The sequence below is a fragment of the Buteo buteo genome, chromosome 2, assembly GCF_964188355.1.
Source record: "Buteo buteo chromosome 2, bButBut1.hap1.1, whole genome shotgun sequence".
Lineage (NCBI taxonomy): Eukaryota > Metazoa > Chordata > Aves > Accipitriformes > Accipitridae > Buteo > Buteo buteo.
In genome coordinates this window covers 57,510,312-57,521,839 of record NC_134172.1, presented here as the reverse complement: position 1 = coordinate 57,521,839, position 11,528 = coordinate 57,510,312, and the positions used below count along the sequence as shown (strand labels likewise).

Below are 11,528 nucleotides of genomic sequence, written 5' to 3'. Positions count from 1 at the left end.
TCCTTCTTTGGAAGACTTTCAAGTAGAGAATGCTTCCTAAGCAGCTTTTTGTATCTGCTTGCTGCATTGGGTGGAAAGCTGGGCTGCTATCATTGGTGGAGTAGGGCAGCAAAGGCTCCTTGTCAGGGCACATGTGTGCGGCTGTGGTGGGTTGGAGAGGAATGGCTGGACTACACTGTCTTGCAAAGCAGCAGTTGTGTTGCAGAAGCCTGCCATACCAATGCATTTCATGCTGCATCAGCAAATGGGAAGGACTGTCTTTGTAAGGAGACTGAGCAAGAGCGTGTCTGCAGAAAGAGAAGAATGGTTGTGGCTACAGACAATAAAAACTTAGGATGTATGAACTCCAGAAAACAAAGCTAAAAAAAAAATACCTGCTACTTCATTAAAATCAAGATGATAAAAAGGAACCCTGAAACACCTTCTGATGGCCTACCAAGGAAAAGAGTCCCTGGAACAGCCTGCGAGGAAAACTGCAGAGAAGCCAAAAAAAAAAAAAAAAGAAATCTCTGAGCAAGTGAGATGTTGCAGAAAATGGATGACAGGTGTTGTGAGTAAAGGTCCTGCAAGGGCTTGGAGAGATAGAAGAATGAAAGGGGCTAAGTATAACTGTAGTCCATAGTAGGGGAGCTCTGAGGTCCCCTTCTAACATGGCAGTGTATCTTTTTTTCAGCTCTTCCTTGGAGAAGAACCTGGCAAAGACTGACAAAAGAGGGATGGCAGGAGACTGCGAGGTTAAGAGGAAAGGGGTAAGGGATCTCAGTGACTTGTTGCTGTAAAACTAACAGGTTGGTAGGGGAAGGGCAGAAGAAAAATCTTACCTCTTTACTAGGTGGTATCAGGTATGTGGCACTGACCAAATAAATCACGAGAGTGCAGAGAGGTGGACCAAACCTGATTAGCCTGACTGAGAGGAGATTAATGTTTTATATAAGATTGGGGGGAGGAGGGGGGGCGGTGCATTAAAACTAACAGAAAGGAACTTAATAAAAGCAAAAAGCAGAACAACCCAAACCGTGAAAACCTTGCTTCTCACCAAAAGATTATTTCAGCCACTCCCACCTTTTACAGGAAGCCTTACCATTAACTTGTCATTTTATGGGATGCATAAGAGTCTTGCCCAAGGAATGACCGGACATAAGACGTTTATCTAACCCGCTAGCTAGGCTGTGAGATACTCACCACTGATATGCCAGTACACCATCCATTCCCTCTGATACCAGTGTTGGCCGTGGATAGATGATTCAGAAGTGTTTATTAGAGAAGTCATCATCTGGAAGAAACTGTCTCAGGAGAGAGGCAGCTGACAGTAACTAAGGATAGCCAACTATTGCAAAAATCAGTTTTTTGACTGATTGTGTGGATCAGTGCAGGATCCAGGCTGCCAAAGCTGGACAAACGATTACATTTCTCAACAAACAATCCTCTCCAACCCCTTCTTGCTTGGTCAGGCCTTGTGCAGTTGTTCTTTTGCAGTTCAAATGAATTTTGAATTGCACTTTGCACATCTGTAGTTCCTATCCTTGCTTGTTAGCAAAGTGCTTGTGCCACCTGTTTCTTGTGCTGTTCCTTTCCTTGTAATTTTCAATTTATTCCAAATTTCCTGTGCATGACTAAAACTGCAACCATCTGACAGAGAACTAAAAAAGGAAAGTGAATTAATTTCCTAGCTTTAGAGACAACCACTGTCTATGCTGTTGTCCCGGGTGATTCAATCATAGTTTACTTCAATCTTTTTGAATGTACGAATTCCCTTTGGCTAAGACAGCTGTTTGTGCTGACGAGCAAAAGATTTAAGCCCAAAACATGTTTTCCTTGCTCAACGCTGTGAGTTGCAATTCCTCACATCTCTTTTTTCTTTCAGTGGTCCAGTCCTGTGCATTCAGCTGTTTGTATCCACTGGTGATTCTGTGAATGATACTGGCCATCATTTTCCTCAGCCTAATTTGCTTTCTTTCCATGTGCTGTGCTTGCAAAGCTGCTAAATTCAGAACTCCTCATAAAAAAAGAACTGAAACCTCAAACATGACAGAAACAGTTGTTTTGTATGCTGAATTTTACTTAAAATAAAAATCACTGATGCAAACACCATGACTTGTATTCTTCTTAAATGTGAAATGACACCATGACGATCTTTCTTTGTCTTGTTCAGTAATCTATCAAATGTTCCCAAGCTGTTTCTACAGGAAGATGACAAATTTGGGCTGTTGGCACTCTGAGGAGCAGTTGATACCTGAGATATAATTTTTCTTTTTTTAAATTTCCCAGCTGTCACCTAACCATCACTATGATGTTCCCATTAAAGGCTGGTCTCTCTGAAGAAAAAAAAAAAGGCAAGGCAGTGGTGAATAGCAGAGGTCTCCTCAGGTCAGTTTGTTTGATGTTTATTGCTATGAGTTTAGGTACAGAGGAGTGATGGCATTCTGGCATAAAGGCTTTGGTTTCTGTTTGCTTTGCGGTAGTGCCTGCAAGTCTCAAACACTGTAGTTGTTGGTAGTCTTAAAAAGCTTATTAAATAACTGGCCTTATCCTAAACATCTACACAACACTTATCTTTGCAGTCTGTCCTGCCACATTCCTCACATGGCGGTTGTAACATAAAGGAAGCTAGTTAGAAAAAACAAAGTATTTGCAGCAGATCAAGACAGAAAGGGCCAATACTTGTGCCTATCAATTACTAATCTTCTTTCTATGTTTGCTAAGACCCAAGCACACTGCCATCACACAGCAAAAGCTGTTTCACTGCAAGTCCTCTTCAAGACAAGCTGTTCAGCCAACTTACATAATATTCAGTTCAGTTTTAGTAGCAGGGAAAACCACTTCGTGCACTGAAATAAAACTGTGATAGCAACAATAACAGGTTTTCATTGGAACCTGTCTCTCATCTTCGTGATTCATGAGATATTCCAATTTGTTCTGTGAATCATTGGTGAAATGGCTTGTAGTTAATTTAACATCCACAGGCTCTCATTTGCTCAATAACAAGCAAATTAAAAAAGTACTCGAAGAAATTGATGTTTCTTCCAGCTGCAGAATGTAGTGACTAATTTTTTCTTCCTTTTCATAAATATATTTTTCACACTCTGGACTTGTTCATCAGTGACTCTAGTTGCTAGACTGGGGCGTTCTCCTTTACCATGAATGACTTTTAAGTCTGATAATGTTTAATAATGCCACCCTCTGGTGGAAATGCAAAGAAAGGATTGACACTAAAGATGGGCAGAAGAAAAGATGGAACGAGCTTAGGACAGAGGGTCCTGCATAAGCAAGGGTGATTACAGGGATAGTGAGAGATTATGGTGACTCTGGAAATACTTGGCTCCAAGTGCTGTTAGCCTTGTGTAAAAAGATGTATACCACTGCCTATAGTTGCCTTTTCTGCATCTGACTTATCTGTAAATGCTGGCCTGTGCATTCCGTGTTGTCTTTGTGGTAGCTTGTATTTTGTGTATCCCTTGCACTGTAGTGTCTTGAAACCTGAGCTACCAGGAGGATCTGGAGAGCAGGGACCAGCAATGGCACCAAGAAGAAGGAACAGAACAAGAGACTAAGTTGTGGTGAGCCTTAATGACTCAAATGTGGACTCACTTAGAAAAAATCAGCTGACAGCAGTACGAGGATAGCATTTTCCTAAGATAGGACCCCATGGGGGAAAGGGGCTACAATAAATCAAAGACTTGCTGGAGAGGGTCTCTGAAACCACTCGGGGGTTATGACCCGGTCAAATTTTAGTCAGCAATAATACTGCTATTTGCAAAACAGAGAAACCCAGCTTTGAGCCTCCTCAGATGCCTTCCTTCTAGGGCAAAGAACATGTGCTGCTCAAGGTCCTTCATCTGTACCAGGTCTAGCGAGATGTCCCTAGGAAGTGCTGAAAAAGCCATTCCTGTGCACGCTTACGCAGTTCCCTATCCCTGAGTGTTTTTAGGCCATTAGCGCTATTGCTTGAGGCCCTTCCAGTGGGAAATGTTCCCCATTGCCATGTGCTCCTGCTGTGGCCAAGTTGGGGCCTATATTGCTCAGCAGTTGCCAGGGGCAAAGGGGCTGATGAAGGGCTGCGGACAAAGGTGGTACAACAACCTGCTCCAGGTGCCTCTTACATGTACTGTTTCCTTCTAGTTTGCTCCTACCTGGTTGGAGGCTGGAAAAATAATTGAAGCTGCAGCTCAAGGTTTCAAGCAGTTTTTATATGTAAGGAACTGTGCTGGTAAAGTGCATAGGAAATTGCACGTAGAAATAGCAGTGCATGTCTGGCACTAGAGGGAACTGTCTTGTCAGCAGATGCACGGAGCCATCTGCTTCCTCAGCTTTGTTGGTGTCTTCTTATGTGCCCAGCAAATCATGGCCATTGCAAACTGTGCTGCCCTTTCTTTGTTTCATGGTGCTGCTGGGTTTAATTTTAATGTAACAAATGTAGCATTTATGGGCTAAATGCAAACTTCTTGTGGGAGAAATGCAGCTTCTTTCAGTTGCCTGTATTATCCCAGCATATGGACCTATATGTAGCTGGACTGTTGGGCTGCAGCTGAAAGTGGAGTGTGTAACTTATTAGAGACTTAAAATCTGAGTGGGGTGGAAAACAGACTGTTCCAGTTACAGCTGCAGTTGGCAAGTGGATAATATCCCCTGTATAGTGAAAAAGCTGTGCCAGAGTCATTGCTTGCATTCTCTATCCCTTTCACTAACATCTGCCTTCAGTGATAAAATGTTCTGCTTCCTGCTGATTGAAGAATCACAGCTGGAAAATTGGTAAATGCAAATTGTTCTTCACAAGCAAATAATTTTCCCCATGTTCAATAGGGAGCTATTTACAGTATTTCTTTAGGGAGAGGAATGGCAAATACAATATATTAACTATTGATATTTGTGTATTGAATATTAGTGTAACAAACAAAATTATACAGCAGCAGTTGGTGGATATTTTTTTCCGCATTGAAAACAATGTGTTAACACTGACACTGCAAAACCCAGGTCTTGAGGTTTGGGTGTGTATATGTTGAAAACCAAGCTCTTACAGCAGTTACCAAGTAAATTAGGAAGTTCTTATTAACAATGGCAGCAGAATTATTACCAACTTCAGCAGAAGCTGTATGTATGTGACGAGTGTCAGAAGCCATCCTTTAATAGTTATAAATTGTTCTCAATTTTAGCTTTGATTACTGGATTTGAATTTCAGAATGATAACTCTAGAAGTCACAGGTTTTCATTAGAGTTCTGTGTCTCTTACAGAGTTAAGAAACTGAAGTGGAAACAGTAAATCTTGTGATTGTGATGCTCTGACTGGCTGCATTTCTAAGTTTTTTGTACAAGTTAAAAACCCCAAGAGGTCAATGAAAAGAATTCAAAGCGGTTATGCTTGGCTTAAAAATAACGAAACATAAATCCTGTGGTTTTAGGACTGTGATGTGATATTTGAACGAGGGGAATTCGTGGCGTCACCTAAAAAAGATACTGATGTCCATGTATCTCACTGCAAGCAGTTTGGCTAAATATGTGTCTTGTTCATTCTATTTGTGAGTAGAAAATGAAGTATAGAATCATAGAATCATAGAATCATTTAGGTTGGAAAAGACCTCCAGGTCCAACCATCAACCATGCCCACTAAACCATGTTCTGAAGTGCCTTGTCTACATGCTTTTTGAATACCTCCAGGGATGGTGAGTCAACCACTTCCCTGGGCAGCCTGTTCCAATACCTGACAAACCTCCCAGTAAGGAATTTTTTGCTAATATCCAACCTAAACCTCCCTTGCCTCAACTTGAGGCCATTTCTTCTCGTCCTATCTCCAGCCACCTAACAGAAGAGACCAGCACCCACCTCACTACAACCTCCTTTCAGGTAGTTGTAGAGAGCGATAAGATCTCCCCTCAGCCTCCTTTTCTCCAGACTAAACAGCCCCAGCTCCCTCAGCCTCCCCTCATAAGACTTGTGCTCCAGGCCCCCCATCAACTTGGTTGCCCTCCTCTGGACATGCTCCAACACCTCAATGTCTTTCCTGTAGTGAGGGGCCAAAACTGAACACAGTACTCGAGGTGCGGCCTCACCAGTGCGGAGTACAGGGGAACAATCACCTCCCTGCTCCTGCTGGCCACACTATTTCTGATACAGGCCAGGATGCCATTGGCCTTCTTGGCCACCTGGGCACGCTGCTGGCTCATATTCAGCAGGCTGTCAACCAGCACCCCCAGGTCTTTGCTGGGCGGCTTTCCAGCCACTCTTCCCCAAGCCTGTAGCGCTGCATGGGGTTGTTGTGACCCAAGTGCAGGACCTGGCACTTGGCCTTGTTGAACCTCATGCAATTGGCCTCAGACCATCGATCCAGACTGTCCAGATCTCTCTGTAGAGCCTTCCCACCCTCAAGCAGGTCGACCCTGCCTCCAAACTTGGTGTCGTCTGCAAACTTGCTGAGGGTGCACTCAATCCCCTCATCCAAATTATTGAAAAAGATATTAAACAGAACCAGCCCCAGCACCGAGCCCTGGGGAACATCACTTGTGACCCCCCAACAACTGGATTTAACCCCATTCACCACAACCCTCTGGGCTCGGCCATCCAGCCAGTTTTTCACCCAGCAAAGAGTACACTTGTCCAAGCCATGAGACACCAGCTTCTCAAGGAGTATGCCATGAAAGACAGTGTCAAAGACCTTGCTGAAGTCCAGGTAGATAACATCCACAGCCTTTCCCTCATCCACTAGGTGAGTCACCTGGTCATAGAAGGAGATCAGGTTGGTCAAGCAGGACCTGCCTTTCATGAACCCATGCTGACTGGGCCTGATCCCCTGCTTGTCCTGGACTCGCCACGTGAGTGCTCTCAAGCCAAAACGTTCCATAATCTTCCCCGGTACCGAGGTCAGGCTGACAGGCCCGTAGTTCCTTGGATCCTCCCTCCAACCCTTCTTGTAAATGGGCATCACGCTGGCAAGCCTCCAGTCCTCTGGGACCTCCCCTGTTGACCAGGATTGCTGATAGATGATGGAGAGTGGCTTGGCAAGCACCTCCGCCAGTTCCCTCAGTACTCTTGGATGGATCCCATCTGGTCCGATAGATTTGTTAGTGTCCAGATGGTGTAGTAGGTCACTAACTATTTCCTCCTGGATTATGGGCGGTATATACTGCTCTTCATTCTTACCTTCCAGCTCATGGGGCGTAGCTCCCTGAGGATACCTGGTCTCACTATTAAAGACTGAGGCAAAGAAGGCATTATGTACCTTGGCCTTTTCCTCATCTCTGGTGGCTACGTTCCCTTCTGTATCCATTAAAGGATAGATATTCTCCTTGGCTCTCTTTTTACGGTTAACATATTTGTAAAAACATTTTCTGTTGTCTCTTACAACAGTGGCCAGATTGAGTTCTAGCTGAGCTTTTGCCTTCCTAATTTCCTCTCTGCATGACCTAACAAGATCCCTGTACTCCTCCCAAGTTGCCCGCCCTTTCTTCCAGAGATGATAAACTCTCCTTTTTTTCTTGACTCCTAGCAAAAGCTCCCTGTTCAGTCAGGCCGGTCGTTTTCCTCGGCAGTTCAACTTGCGGCGCGTTGGAATAGCCTGGTCCTGAGCCATTAAGATTTCCTTCTTAAAGAATGCCCATCCTTCCTGGACCCCTTTGCCCTTCAGGACTGTCTCCCAAGGGACTCTTTCAACCAGTGTCCTGAAAAGGCCAAAGTTTGCCCTCCGGAAGTCCATAGTGGTGGTTTTGCTGACCACCTTCCTTGCCTCACCAAGAATTGAGAATTCTATCATTTCATGGTCACTAAGCCCAAGATGGCCTCCGACCATCACACCTCCCACCAGTCGTTCCCTGTTGCTAAACAGTAGATCTAGCAAGGCCCCTCCCCTGGTAGGCTCACCTGCCAGCTGTGTCAGGAAGTTATCTTCCACACACTCCAGGAACCTCCTAGACTGCTTACTCTCTGCTGTGTTGTATTTCCAGCAGACGTCTGGAAAGTTAAAATCCCCCATGAGAACAAGGGCACATGATTCTGAGACTACTGCCAGCTGCTTGTAGAATGATTCATCTGTCTCTTCAACCTGGTTGGGTGGTCTATAACAGACTCCCAGCATAATAGCTGCCTTGTTGGCCTCCCCTCTCATCCTTACCCATAAGCACTCCACCTTGTCATCAGAATCGTGTAGCTCTGTACATCTCTGTGTGGGATAATTAGAAAAATAGATACATAGCGAACAAGAGACACAATGGGGCTGTTCAATCTGAGCCAGAGGCACCTGCAAGCAGCAGGCCTCAAGGACGCAGCGAAGGCTAACTGTTGCTACAAAGTTTGATGAAACAGGCACAAAAAGCTAAGCAAGATGGGCCTACAAAAGCAGGACACCTGGCAAGACAAAGACAGGAGGAATCGTTCGCGTGATCAGAAGACCTTATCCAATCAAACTATTGCTTTAGGCGCGTGGACAGCACATGTTAACCAATCAGTAGATGGCTTGCGCATGGCTATGGTATATAACCAAGTGTTACGCAGCAATTAAATGGAGAAATCGCTTGATCCACAGTATCTGTGTCGGTCCGTTTCTCCCCAGGGCGAGACCCTGGCGATGCGTCGTTTCTTCTAGATTGTCGCGACGGGAAAGCGCGGCACTCTGTACAACTACAACTCTATATAGTTGGGAACCTGCTGAGAAAATTTGGATCTAGGTTTTACTAGTTCCTCAAACTGCAACCCAGCTGGGAAGAGATTTATGTGAAGTGTCAGTGTGATTCTCAAACAGGAAAAAAGTTGATCATGATGAAAAAATAAGATGCAGAGATAGCTCACCACTGCTCAAAACCCCAAAGCCCAATCCCCCCACCAAACCCAGGGATTTCCTGACCTCCTTTTTGCACAACCAAATACTATTCAATAGATAGATAGAATGACTCTGTGTGTGTATGCATTTTCATGTGTAAATTGTGACTTTCTAAGCAAGCAAGAGTCTATCCTTAATTTATGGCAGATGAAAAGGTTTTATCCCATACTGAGAGATAGGTTTACTTTCTCATGTGTACTGGGTAGGGACCGGATGTTGCTGGTCCTCAGGGATATGTTGATCCAGCCTAAGGATATATGCAGCATTAGTTCTGTACATAGAAAAGGTTATGTTGTAAACTAGCTGGGCAGTTAGAAAGCACCAGTTTCCTGTGGCAGAGGTTTTGAAAGAGAAGTAGTATCTTTAAATAAAGGCTACAATTAACTGGAAGTCCAGTGGAGGTATTTGGAGAGACATCAGTGGGCTTTCAGTCAAGCTTGAATAGCACAAAGAATACGTCAAGGAGTGTAATGTATAAAATTAGCAGAAACCCAGGAAACTACACAATATTAGCTGTCACAGATCACAACAGAGGCTTGGTGTGGGCAGGAGCTGCGGGGCTGCAGTTCCCCGTGCATGCTGGCATGGTGCAGTACAGCAAGGAGCAGCAATGCCCATCTCAGCTGCAGCTGGACCCAGTCCTGGTAAAGTTTTTTACTGGTTGCCCTCAGGGCACTAGTATGTTCCATGAAATCTGAAGTTTTTAAAGGGACAATTACAACAGAATTCTTCCTGCTAATGCAAACAAAATGAAAATGTTGATTTCGGTTTTCAAAGATTTACCACTTCAGCTATGAGGAGGCATCTGCATAAACTAGCGATTTGTTGCAGAACCCCCCCTGAAGCTTTTAATTTCATACAAATGCTCAAATATTGAGCAATAAGACCTTGCACGCAAATAGCAAATTCTATATAATAACTTGCAAATACATGGCATAAAAATTGACAATATTATGCTGACAGTCCTTGGAAGTCTTCCATTGCACTGTGTGGCAAAGACGACAGAAGTAGTGTATGTTGTCAGGAGGGGCCCTTGACTTGGAATTGAAGGATTTTTGTAGATGCAGTTTCATACCTTGCAGCTTGCAGAGGACCCAGACCTTTCAAGGCAGTTTGACCCAGAGTAGCAAGTCTGCACTGTCAGCAGAGATGCATCTGGAAGGCATTTGTGCTGTGGTCCATTGTGCTGGTGATGGATGGGTTTCCTGGGAAACCACTGGGGCGAGGCAGGAAAATGCTCTCCTTTCCTAGAGAGCTGGCAGAAAGCTCTGGGCTTGCACCTTTCATTCTGGAGACAGCACATGGATCCTATTTAAAGGTGCCTTTTACTCTTCCCACTCAGTAACTCACCATTGTCTGAAAAATAAAAGGAAGTTAAATAAACCAAAGTGAGATCACATTGCTCAGCCTGGCATTCCACCCTCTTCAGACTTATTTCATACAGATGACTGCTGTTTAGTCTCAGAATACCTTCCTCTTTCTTTCTGCACATCTTAGCATTTCTTTAAAAAGATATTGTAAAAATACCATTTCTTAAAAATACCACTTGCTTGGGGGTGGGGACAGAGAGATTTGTCTTATCTCACTTGCTTAGGCAGACTGCATTTTGAAAAGTAATTTCAAGTGACATCCATGCTACATTTAATCTTAGACAGTAAGTCTGGAGTCTGGAAGTCCACTTCTAGCTGAAATTTTTAAAGTTGAGCATGTACACCTAATACAAGGCATTTTATGGAAAGGGGCTTTTATACTGTAGAGTGTGCTGAATGTTCAGTAGCTCTCCTCCAAGCTCTCTTAGAAACAGGGTGATACTAAGGTCCACAAAGAAAGGGCCTACTCCTCCCACTGATACTCTAGAACAACTCTTTTGTGTTAGCTGGAAAGTGAGAGCATTTCTTCAGATTTGACATATTGCCAGTTCCATCAGTGTATAGAAATAGGCTCCCACTGGCATGGACTCGTTTTGTAAGACTGGTCCTTGATTTTTCCTTGTAAGGTGATCTCAGCTTCATAGATGGCAACAGTCCTTTTTCCATTCACCTAACTACAGTCCACAGTGCCAACAAAAATTTCCTTTGCTTTTGCAGCAGATGATGGCAGGAGCTTCCCAGGGAGGCCCCTGGGGAAGGACTCTCAGTTATCTGATTGACATTTTCCACCCCCAATGCATTGTCACTGCAAGAGAAAAAAGGGTATTTGGAGGCTGTGATGTACACATGGTAAATGTGTCCTTTGGGACACATGAAATCTGGGTACAGCTGCAGGTTTCCCTGGGGAAATCAGCTGTGGTAGGGAAGGCCACAAAAGTTGAGGAAGGTTATGATAAACTGCATGGACAAGTGGTTATTTTGTCCCAAAAGCCGTTGCCTGTGATGGTATAGACTCAGTCGGTGTTTAGAGTGTGTGGCAAGCAGAGCACTTGTGTGAAGCATGTACTTAGTAAGCTTTGCAAGCAATTCACAGCTTGATCATGCCATATTTGGACCAAGCACAATGATACCCAAACCTATGCCTCCAGTTCCCGTTGTCCCAGTGTGTGCTGATGTCTATTGATCAAGCTGGCAGCCCCTCGCTCAGCAGAGCACTTGGGGATGTGCTGGGTGAAGGGCTCGACCAAACTCTGGCCTTTGGCTCAGGCCACAGCCCATGGAAATCAGGAGATATGCCTGCTGGCTTGGATCAGCTCCAGGTCAGGTCCCAAATCCTTAAGGACGGTCCTTGCTCT

General features: G+C 44.4%; 1 protein-coding gene across 1 annotated transcript in view; it reads left to right on the top strand.

The window, feature by feature from the left end:
• Positions 1-11,528, top strand: part of GLB1 (galactosidase beta 1) — a 108,025-nt gene that overhangs the window by 68,747 nt on the left and 27,750 nt on the right. The window contains exons 21-22 of the mRNA XM_075055874.1: positions 674-749; positions 2,269-2,367. The gene's annotated coding sequence lies outside the window, so the exon portion shown is untranslated. The remainder of the gene's footprint in view (positions 1-673; positions 750-2,268; positions 2,368-11,528) is intronic.